Source organism: Microcebus murinus, chromosome 12 (assembly GCF_040939455.1).
Source record: "Microcebus murinus isolate Inina chromosome 12, M.murinus_Inina_mat1.0, whole genome shotgun sequence".
Classification (NCBI taxonomy): Eukaryota; Metazoa; Chordata; class Mammalia; order Primates; family Cheirogaleidae; genus Microcebus; species Microcebus murinus.
The window spans coordinates 9,219,336-9,230,856 of NC_134115.1; the positions used below are offsets into that span (position 1 = coordinate 9,219,336).

At 36.4% G+C, this 11,521-nt stretch overlaps 1 protein-coding gene across 2 annotated transcripts in view; it reads left to right on the plus strand.

The window, feature by feature from the left end:
• The window catches only part of CENPP (centromere protein P), a 232,289-nt gene that overhangs the window by 95,583 nt on the left and 125,185 nt on the right, over window positions 1-11,521 (plus strand). The window lies entirely within an intron of this gene.

The following is an 11,521-nucleotide window of genomic DNA, read 5'->3' on the forward strand; positions in this document are numbered from 1 at the left end:
CTTCCCTTAAGTGAAAAGGTGAAAGCTCTTGACATAAGCAAAGGGAAAAAATGGCATGCTGAGATTGCTAAAACCTGTGGTAAGAACAAATCTTCAATCTATGAAATTGTGAAGAAGGAAAAAGACATTTGTGCTCGTTTTCTGTCATATCTCAGACTGCAAAAGTTATGGCCACAGTGCATTAAATTGGTGGGTGGAAGTCATGAATAGAAATGTGTTCTGATTGACAGCAATTGGATTCTGTAGTATAATCAGGCCTCCACAGGGGTCTTGGAATGTATCTTCCTGGTTAAGAGTGAACTACTGTGCAATAAGTCTCCACTTAACATCATCGGTAGGTTCTTAGAAACTATAACTTTTAAGCGAAATGATGTATAACAAAACCAATTTTCCCATATTGATATAAACAAATGTTCAGTTCTTATGGCATATTTCTGGTCACAAAATCATCACAAAAATTCCTAGTCCCCAGAAAAAATTCACACAGACATGGGGAGAATGTGCAAACTCCATACTGCCTCTTCCTGGAATCATTTTCCCCCCCATCGACATCATAACAAAATGATGTATGAAATGATGTTATTTGAGGACTTGCTCTGTTTAGAAAAGTTTATTAAAAAGAAATTTTGAAGAGAGGGTTATACTGCTGATGACAAAGTTCTAGGGTGAATATGTCTGATTGGTGGAGTGAGTGAGTAAGCGAATATTTGTGAGAATTGCTGGGGTCGGGTGGGCAAGGGAAAATGGGAAGGAGTAGGGGGCATTAGATACTGAGATAGGAAGGTGAATTTTCAGATATAATTTCTTCAACAAGGTTGAGCTCAGAGTTTGAATTATAGGATACTAATCCTCTTAAGCCATAAGGAAGAAAAATTAATCTGTGTTTATTTTTGAATAATTTTTAATTTAGTTTTCAATCCTGGTTAAGTAAACCAACACAACTCCTAGTACTTCAAGAAATGTTTTAAAAACTAAAGAGCTTTTGTAGTTGTACAGTTCACTAAGGTAGAATTCGAGCACTGATAGCTATATAGGGTTGCCTTTGACCTCCTATAGAAGACAAGAATATCATCTTTATTTTTTCTTTCCTAGTACAAATAAACTAAGAGTTATTAGATTCTGCTCAGTTATTAGATTCTGTTATTAGATTCTTATCAGTATTTTAAGTGATTCTCAGAAAGTATAGTCAATGCTTAAAATTCCCCCTGGGTTGGATAGTGGGAACTTGCTCTCATTAGACATATACTCCTAGAGCCTAGGTGCCATGCTGTAAGGAAGCTGATGGACAGGGACTGAATGGGCCATCTTAGAAGTAGATTCTCCAGCTCCCACTGAACTACCCCAATGGCACCACATGGAGCAGAGATGAGCAGTCCCTAGTGAGTCCTGATCAAATACCGTATTTGTGAGTAAAATAAATGATTGTTATTGGGATGGTTTGCTATGCAGCAACAGGTATATATGTGATCTACATCAAGAGAAGGTGGAACATTTGAGTTGTGCTGAGTAGTTGTTTCCATTCTCCTGAATATGGAAATGCAAAGGACCTAGAATAACCAAGACAATCCTGAGAAAGAACAACAAAGTTTTGGAGGACTTATTATATTACTAAATTTTAAGCCATAGATGCATGGAACAAAAAGTCGGAGCTAGAAACAGATGCAGAACTCAGAAATAAATGAGACATATATGATCACTTGATTTATGATAAAGTGATTTATGACACCACTGCAAGTCAGATGATCTTTTCAATAAATTAGATAGAGGAATTGGGTGTATATAAGGGAGCAAAAAGGAATCTTAATGCTTATCTTATACCAAATACAAAAATTAATTCAGGATGGATATTGACCTTAATTATGAAAGGTAAAACAATATATCTTGCTACTTGCACTTGAGGTAGGCAAAGATTTTTCAAGTAAGGCATAAAAAAATACCAATTACGAAATTAAAACTTGATAAATTGGACATCATCAAAATTGAGAACTTCTTTATCAAAAAACGCTATTCAAATAGTACCAAGACAAACTACAACCTGGGGATTGATACTCACAATACATATATCCAACAAAAACTCATATTAGGAATGTATAATTAACTCCTACAAATCGATTTTTAAGAAAACAGTGACACTAAAGTGGGCAAAAGACTTGAACAGGCCTTTACAAAAGAAGCTGTGGCCAGTATGTGTATGAAAATATGCTTAATGTTCTTAGTCTTTAGAGAAATGCAAATTAAATACAAAAGTTCAGGCCAGGGTGGCTCACACCCATAATCCTAGCGCTCTGGGAGACTAGAAGCAGGAGAATGTCTGGAGCTCAGGAGTTGGATACCAGCAAGAGCAAGACCCCATCGCTACTAAAAATAGAAAAAATTAGCTGGGTGTGGTGGTGCATGCCTGTAGTAGTCCCAGCTACTTGGGAGGCTGAGACAGGAGGATCACTTGAGCCCAGGAGTTTGAGGTTGCTGCGAGCTAGGCTGACGCCATGGCACACTAGCCTGGGTAACAGAGTGAGACTCTGTCTTCAAAACAAAACAAAAAACCACAGTGAAGTTCTACAGCAATTAAAAGGACTAACAGTACCAATTGTGGCTAAGATTGTGGACAAAAGGAGCTCTTGTACATTGTTGGTGAGAATGTAAATTGGTACAATTGTGGAAAACTATTGGCAGTGTCTCCTACAGCTAAACATAGACCTATTCTATGATCCAACTCTTCTATTCTTAGGCATGTACCCTATGGAAATGAATACATATGCCCTTAACCACTTCGGTACAAGTGTTGACTATAGTCGATAGCCACGGATGAACGGGACTGTAGTCGGTAGCCACAGATGAACCGAGCATCGACTTTATTTATTTATTTTTTTTTTTTGAGACAGAGTCTCGCTTGTTGCCCAGGCTATAGTGAGTGCCGTGGCGTCAGCCTAGCTCACAGCAACCTCAAACTCCTGGGCTCAAGTGATCCTTCTGCCTCAGCCTCCCGAGTAGCTGGGACTACAGGCACGCGCCACCATGCCCAGCTAATTTTATATATATATATATATATATATTGGTTGGCCGATTAATTTCTTTCTATTTTTATAGTAGAGACAGGGTCTCGCTCAGGCTGGTTTTGAACTCCTGACCTTGAGCAATCCGCCCGCCTCGGCCTCCCAGAGTGCTAGGATTACAAGCGTGAGCCACCACGCCCGGCCCGAGCATCGACTTTAGCCGACAGCCATAATATGGCTTTTCTAATTTTTCATTTATCAAAATAAAATTGTGAACATTTAAAAATAACATAATAAAAACATATGTATATGTTACCTGTTCTGATTTACAATACAAGTAAAGCTGACAGTAAAGTAAAACAAGCTTTCAGTGCTTTAAAGCTTTCCTTATCACACAAGAGCAAAATGGATTCGTCGTCAATGCACAGCACAGACTATCCTGCCGACTGTGTGAGTGCCGGCTGTCGGCAAGGTTTCTCTGCCAGTGAGCACTGTACCCAAGTGGTTAAAAACACTTGCACAAACATGTTTGTAGAAGCTTATTCATAATAACCAAAAACTAGAAACAATTCAAATGATCCCCAATGGATTAATTGGAATGGATTAATACATTGTGATATGTGCAATGAAATATTCCTCAGCAATAAAAAGGAAATCAGCTATTGATATATGCAGTAATATGGAAGAATCTCACAGGCAATATGTTGATCAAAACAAGCTAATAATGGAAGACTCATTTGTATAGTTTATTTATTTGAAGTTTGGTCGGGCATGGTGGCTCATGCCTGTAATCCTAGCACTCTGGGAGGCCAAGGTGGGCGGATTGCTTGGGCTCAGGAGTTCAAGACCAGCCTGAGCAAGAGCAAGACCCCATCTCTACTAAAAATAGAAAAATTAGCTGAGTGTCATGGGCACACCTGTAGTTCCAGCTACTCGGGAGGCTGAGGCAGAAGGATCACTTGAACCCAGAAGTTTGAGGTTGCTGTGAGCTAGGCTGAGGCACTGTACCCCAGGTGACAGAGAGACTGTTCAAAAAAAAAAGGGAAATTGAACATTCCTCTTATCCACTTCACATAAAAAAAAAATGTATTTGAAATTTAAGAACAGGCGAAATTAGTTGATAGCAATAGAAGCTATAAAAATTAGTTGCCTTAGGGCTGAGATAAGTAGAGTATGGACTGGGCATGGGCGTGGAAGAACCTTTTTGGGGTGATAGAAATGTTTTCTATCTTCAACTGGTTTTATATCTCAATCGTGGTCTGCTTTGGACAAATAGTGCTGGGACAACTAGATATCCACATCACACCATATGCAAAACTTAACTCAAAATGGAACAAAGACCTAAGTGTGAGAGTTAAAGCTATTAAATTCTTAATAGAAAATATAGACAAAAATAGTCATGAGCTTGGATTAGGCAACAACTTCTTATATATGACATGAAAGAACAAGCAAAAAAAGAAATAGATAAATTGGACATCACCAAAATAAAACCTTTTATGTGTCAAAGGATACTATTGAGAAAGTAAAAACTCAACCCACAGAATGAGAGAAGATTCCTGATAAGGAACTTGTTTCTAGATTAGAATTCCTACAACTTAATAATTTTTGGAAACCCCAATTTAAAAGTGAGTCAAATATCTAAATTGACATTTCTCCAAAGAAATGGCCAAATAAACATGAAAAGATAGCATCACTAATCATCAGGGAAATGGAAATCAAACCCACAATGTGGTTCTTCATTTCATGCTCTCTAGGATTGCTATGATAGAAAAAATGGACAATAACAGGTGTTGGCAAGAATGTGGAGAAATTGGAACCTGCATATGTTGCTGGTAGGAATGTAAAATGGTATAGCCACTTTGGAAAGTAATCTGGCAGTTTCTCAAAAGGACATATAATACCATATGACCCAGCAATTCTACTACTAGATATATATACCCAAGAGAAATGAAAACGTAAGTCCACTCAGAAATTTGTACACAAATATTCATAGCAGCATTATTTATTCATAATAGTCTAAAAGTGGAGACAACCCAAATGTCCATCAATGGATGAATGGAGAAATAATGCGGTATATTCTCTCACTTGAATATTATTTGGCTGTAAAAAGAAATGAAGTTCTTATACATGCTACAAATGGATGAACCTTGAAAACATTATGCTAAATAGAAGCTGGTCAGAAAAGACCATGTATTGTATGATTCCATTTACGAGAAATGTTCAGAATAGGCAAATCCAGAGAGAGAGAAAGTAGCTTTGCAGGAAGTAAATGGGAAGTGATTTTGATGGTTATACAACTTCTTTTGGGGTGATGAAAATGTTTTAAAATTGATTGTAGTGATGGTTACATAACACTGAGTATACTAAAAAACATTGAATTGTGTATTTTAAATGGTTGAATTATACGGTATATAAATTATATCTCAATAAAGCTATTATTGAAAATAATAAGATGAGAGTATAAATAAAATAATGGATTATAAATTAATAATTTTTGAAATTGAGTGGGAAGTATGAAAGAAAGTTCATTATATTTTTTTGTCTACCTTTGCTTCTGTTCTAAATTCTCCTTGGTAAAAAGATTAAAAAAAAAAGAAGTCTCCAGCATTCTACAGGTAAAGAAAAAAAAGTTTCCATTACTGCAAGTCTTAATATCAGGACTTTATACAACTGATTGTGCCCTGCCTAAGAAGCATGCTTTTGTGCCTTGGCCTGAATTGTCCCCATGTTTCTGGCCATCTGTAGTCTCTTCTCTGTCTATATATAGGTTCATTTTAAAGCAACTCTTGAGCCAGCAACTCTTGGGCCACCTATAACCCCAGTACTGTGGGAGTCTGAGGCAGGAAGATCAGTTGAGTTCTGGAGGTTGTGACCAATAAAAATTAGCCGGATGTGGTGGTTCATGCCTGTAGTCCTAGCTACTTGGGAGGTTGAGGCAGTAGGATCGCTTGAACTCAGGAGTTCGAGGCTGCAGTGAGTTATGATTGTCTCACTGCACTCCAGCCTGGGTGACAGAACGAAACCCTACCTCTAAAGGAATGCATTCTTTTAACTTCCATTTTCTTATTTCTCCAAGAGAGAGATTATTGCTGGAAAGGCTTTCCTTATTATAGCACCGATAAGAGGTGATTGGGTGAGAGAATCTGTTTCAGAGCTCCTCAGAGCCTATGATAGAAACTATAGTTAAGTGTGTTCAGGAATACTCTCACTAAGGAATAGTCTTCAGGAATACTCACTGCATTGGTAAAAAATTGTTTGCCCTTAACCTCTATTTAATGTGGAATATAGCAGTGCATCTTCATACAGTAGGTGTAGTTTGTGGTAGAACTATAGGGTAAGGTGAGGTACTAGAGTGAAAGAAGAGATGTAGGATAAAACACATTGTGTTCTTAGGATGAGGGTAAGAATTTTTTCTTTCCCTTCACTAATAAGCATCTTTCAGTGATTTCATTCAGAAACATATTGAGCCAAGGCAGCATGCTAGTTTGGTAGCAGGGAGAAAGAATGCAAAGGTGACTAAAACATAGTCCTTGCAACCAAGATGTCCCAAATCCCCTGAAGAATGTGGAAAAAAAGACCAATATACAAATAGCTAGAATAATTTAGATCATGATGAGTGCAAAAGAGCAGCACAGTCAAAATACTGGGAAGATTCTGGGGGAAAGAGTCTACATCTGTTTATGGGAGAATCAGGAAGATGAGCTGAAATGTATGACATTTGAGGTTGAATAAGGTTTTGGTAGAAAGGATGGCATGAACAAAGACACAGAATACAGAAAATGCAAAGTGTGTTTGAGAAACAGCCAATAATCTTGAGCTGGGACATGAAATGAAAAGCTGAAAAATTACTTTTTGAATGTAGATCATAATCTAAAAGGTAGGTTAAGAAGTTTTTTAATTCAGTAGTCAATGGGAAACTATTATAGGCTTTTGATGAAGGGAGTGACATGATCAATTTTGATGGCATACAAATCAATTTGATTGGTCATGTTGGAATTAGATAGGCAAGATAAGGCCAGGAACCTATTTTGATATTCTAACTAGGAAATAATGTGATTGTGATATAGTGACTGACAATAAAAAGGAGTGGATGCAAAAAAGCATGGAAACGTAGGGCAGGACTTGGTACCAGGTTGGCTATAGAGCTTCAGGAAGGTCAGAAATGAGGGGCTCTTAGACATTTAGAACCTGAACAGCTGGGAGGAAAGACAGAGGCAAGAGGGATTGTGTGGGTTTGAAGGAATTTGTTTATGATGTTGATTTTGATTGAGTTATATGGCACTAAACTCTTGAGTTTGCTTTTGAAAGTTTGTTATGAGTGAGGTCAGCATTTGAGATGTGAATTTTGGAGGCCTCATCGTAGAGGTAGTGACTGAATGAATAGAAATGGATGAAATTATTAGGGGATGGAGAGAAGAGGCCAAAAGAAGAATATTGGGGAACACTAGCCACTAAAAGGCAACTAGAAAGGCATGGTGTATATATTAGCCTAGTGAGCCAAGAATTTCAAGAAGGATACATGGTATACAGATTTTATGAGGATAAACACTAAGAAAAAAATGCCATCACAGTTAAAAGCATGCAGCCAGACTGCTGGGTTCAAATTCCAAATCTACCACAAGTGATTTAATTCTTTGTTCCTCAGTTCCCACACCTGAATATACTGGTATAAATAAAGATAACTTACAGGGTTATTGTGAGGATTAAATTTATAAATACAAGTAAGACATTTGGAAGAATGTCTGAAAATGTTCTTTAAACATCAGCTATTACTGTTTAATGTTATTCATATAAGATGATTTTGGGAAAATAGATTCATAATTGGTAGTTCAGCTGCAATAGATTTAGAATAGCTTGGGACCCGGAGTTTGAGACCAGCCTGAGCAACATAGTGAGACCTGGTCTCTACAAAAAAATTTTAAAAGAAAAAAAAAGCTTTAGTTTTAGTGACTTCAGTAAGTGATTTTCTTAAAGTATTATGTTTGTTTCATGAATTCTGATGATCATTTTTGTTACAGTAATTGGAAGGAAAAAAGATAGACAGTCATTGAGAATCTTTGCTGCCTTAAAGTCCTTAATAAATGCAGTGGGTTACTGTAACTCATTTGTTTTCAGTCGTTAATGGACTTTTCAAGTGGGTAATATTTTGTATTTACCATAAAATGTGTTTGTGGCAGTAAACATTAATATGGTTTGGTTATGATTTTTATTAGTGATTTGTTTTTTGCAAACTAAGAACCAAAAATGACTAACAGTTGTGGGATGGAAAACATAAATATTAACAAATATTAACCCTGAATTAATTGTTCAGGGATTTCATGAATCATTTCCAGGATTTAAAAATTTTTGTCTTTTTTTTTTCTTCTTCTTCTTCTTCCAATCTTTATTTTTTAAATTATTATTATTTTTTACTTCAGCATATTACGGGGTTAAAAATGTTTAGGTTACATATATTGCCTTTGCTCCACCTGGGTCAGAGCTTCAAGTGTGTCCATTCCTCAGACGGTGTGCACCTCACCCATTAGGTGTGTATATACCTCCCCCCATCTACCTGACACCCAATGAATGTTATTACTATATGTGCACTTAAGTGTTGATCAGTTAATACCAATTTGATGGTGAGTACATGTAGTGCTTATTTCTCCATTCTTGTGTTACTTCACTTAGTAGCATGGGCTCCAGCTCTATCCAGGATAATACAAGAGGTCCTAGATCACCATTGTTTTTTGTGGCTGAAAAAGAACTCCATAGTATACATATACCACATTTTATTAATCCACTAATGTATTGTTGGGCACTAGGGTTGTTTCCACATCTTTGCAATTATAAATTGTCCTGCTATAAACATTCTAGTGCAGATGTCTTTTTTATAGAATGTCTTTTGTTCCTTTGAGTAGATGCCCAGTAATGGGATTGCTGGATCAAATAGCTCTTTGAGATATCTCCATATTACTATTCACAAAGGTTGTACTAGTTTGCAGTCCCACCAGCAGTGTATGAGCATTCCTATCTCTCCACATCCATGCCAACGTTTATTGTTTGGGGACTTTTTGCTAAAGGCCATTCTCAATGGAGTTAAGTGATAGCTCGTTGTGATTTTGATTTGCATTTCCCTGATGATTAGAGATGTTGAGCAATTTTTTCATATTTCTTGGCCATTAGTTATCTTCTTTAGAAAAGTTTCTGTTCATAGCCTTTGCCCACTTTTTGATAGGGTTGTTTGATTTTTTTCTTTCTGATTTTCCTGAATTCTATATAGATTCTAGTTATCCCTTTATCAGATGCGTAGCATACGAATATTTTCTCCCACTCTGTAGGTTGTCTGTTTGCTTTCATGATAGTTTCCTTGGCTTGCAGAAGCTTTTTAATTTGATCAGGTCCCATTTATTTATTTTTGTTGTTGCTATGATTGCCTTTGGGACCTTCTTCATAAATTCTTTGCCTCGGCTTATGTCTACAAGAGCTTCACCAACATTTTCTTCTAGAATTCTTATAGTTTTAGCCTTAGGTTTAAGTCTATTATCTACTAAGAGTTGATTTTTGTGAGAGGTAAAAGATGTGGATCCTGTTCAGGGGCAGAAGAGATCAAACTGTCGCTCCTGGCTGATGGTATGATCTTATATCTAGAAAACCCCAAAGATTCTGCCATGAGACTATTGGAATTGATAAACAAATTTAGCAAAGTCTCAGATTATAAAATCAATGTGCAGAAATCAGTAGCATCCCTATAGGCCAACAGCAGTTAAACTGAGAATCAAATCAAAGACTCAATACCCTTCATGATAGCAACAAAGCAAACAAAATACCTGGGAATATATTTAAATAAGGAGGTAAAAGACCTCTATAGGGAGAACTATGAAACACCGAGGAAGGAAATAGCAGAGGACGTAAACAGGTAGAAAACTATACCATGCTCATGGGTTGGCAGAATCAACATTGTTAAAATGTCTAAACTACCCAAAGTGATCTACAGATTCAATGCAATCCCTATTCAAATACCAAAATCATTTTTTGCAGATCTAGAAAAAATAATTCTACACTTCATATGGAATCAGAGAAGACCCTGTATAACAAAAGCAAACTTAAGGAAAAAGAACAAATTGAGAGGCATCAATTTGCCAGACTTAAAACTATACTACAAGGCTGTAGTAACCAAAACAGCATGGCAACTGGCACAAGAACAGAGACATAGACCAATGGAACAGAACTGAGAATCCAGATATAACACCATCCTCATATAGCCATCTAATCTTTGACAAAGCATACCAAAACATACACTGGGGAAAAGAATCTTTATTCAATAAATGATGCTGGGAAAATTGTCTTCTCTATTTAGAAAAAGATTAACTTGACTACTTTAAGCTTTGCTATTCAGATCATAGACTAATCTGTTTGTTTAGATGATTCTGACCTTATAATTTTTATTATTAATTTTATGACATTGGATTTTTCCAAAGTTGATGGACATTTTTGACTTTTTTATATGTTATTTAGGTGCCATGATGTCATTATTTTATTTTTGTTATATCATAGAAAAATTTATTTTGTTACGACAGTTGGAACTTTAGGATATTTTAATTTTAGAATGTTTATCATTGTAGTGTTGTTTTCTTTTACCTCTAAGGACTTCATAATCTTTAATTTTTCTTGTCAGTAATTGTCCAGTAAAATAGTTACTCATGTTTTATGAACCTCTGTGGTTTACAAAGCATTTCACATATATTTTTATTATTTAATCCTCATAGCAACCTTAGTGATCAGTATTATCACCCCTACCCTTTGTAGGTGAGGTAGCCGGCTTAGAGTGGTGGTGACTTACCTAAGGCTATAAATGGAACTGGATTTCCATCTCAAAGCCGAGCCTCTTGGGGCTCTTTGTATTCTGTTACTGCTGGTGGTTAACCTTTACTTTGATCTTCCCTCTACAATTTTCAGAAAAGTAGCAGTTTTGTTCTAGATTTCCAAACTTATGTCATTTTAGAAATTAAGTAAATTTCCTATAAAGCAATTGTTCTCAACCAGCTGAAATTTTGCCCCACCTTCCATTCCTCCCCATAGGGGCATTTGGCAATGCCAGGAGAAATTGTTGATCATCAAAACTTGGAGGGGGGGCAGGAAAGTGTTACTGGCATCTAGTATGTAGAGACCAGGGAGCTGTTAAACAGTGTATAGCACAGCCACCACCACAAAGAATGATCTGGCCCAAAATGTCAATAGTGCCAAAGTTGACTAAGCCTGCTGTGATGAATAAGACCTTATTTACCCATTCTTAAACTTAATATACAAACCCTCCCTCTCTTCTTATATATCTGTAATATTGTTCTTCTCCCTTTCCAAAATTATTTAAAATCTAGTTTTTGAAGTAGTTTATCATAAAGATGATTCTCTTTCATAGCACATGAACCATATGATGTATTTTAGTATTGTTAAGAATTTACATTAATACTGCTCTAAAAATGTTACATAGAGAGTTTTCTGAAGAATAGTTTATGTTCCTGGGTGGGAGAAGAAAAATTACATCAAAGCAC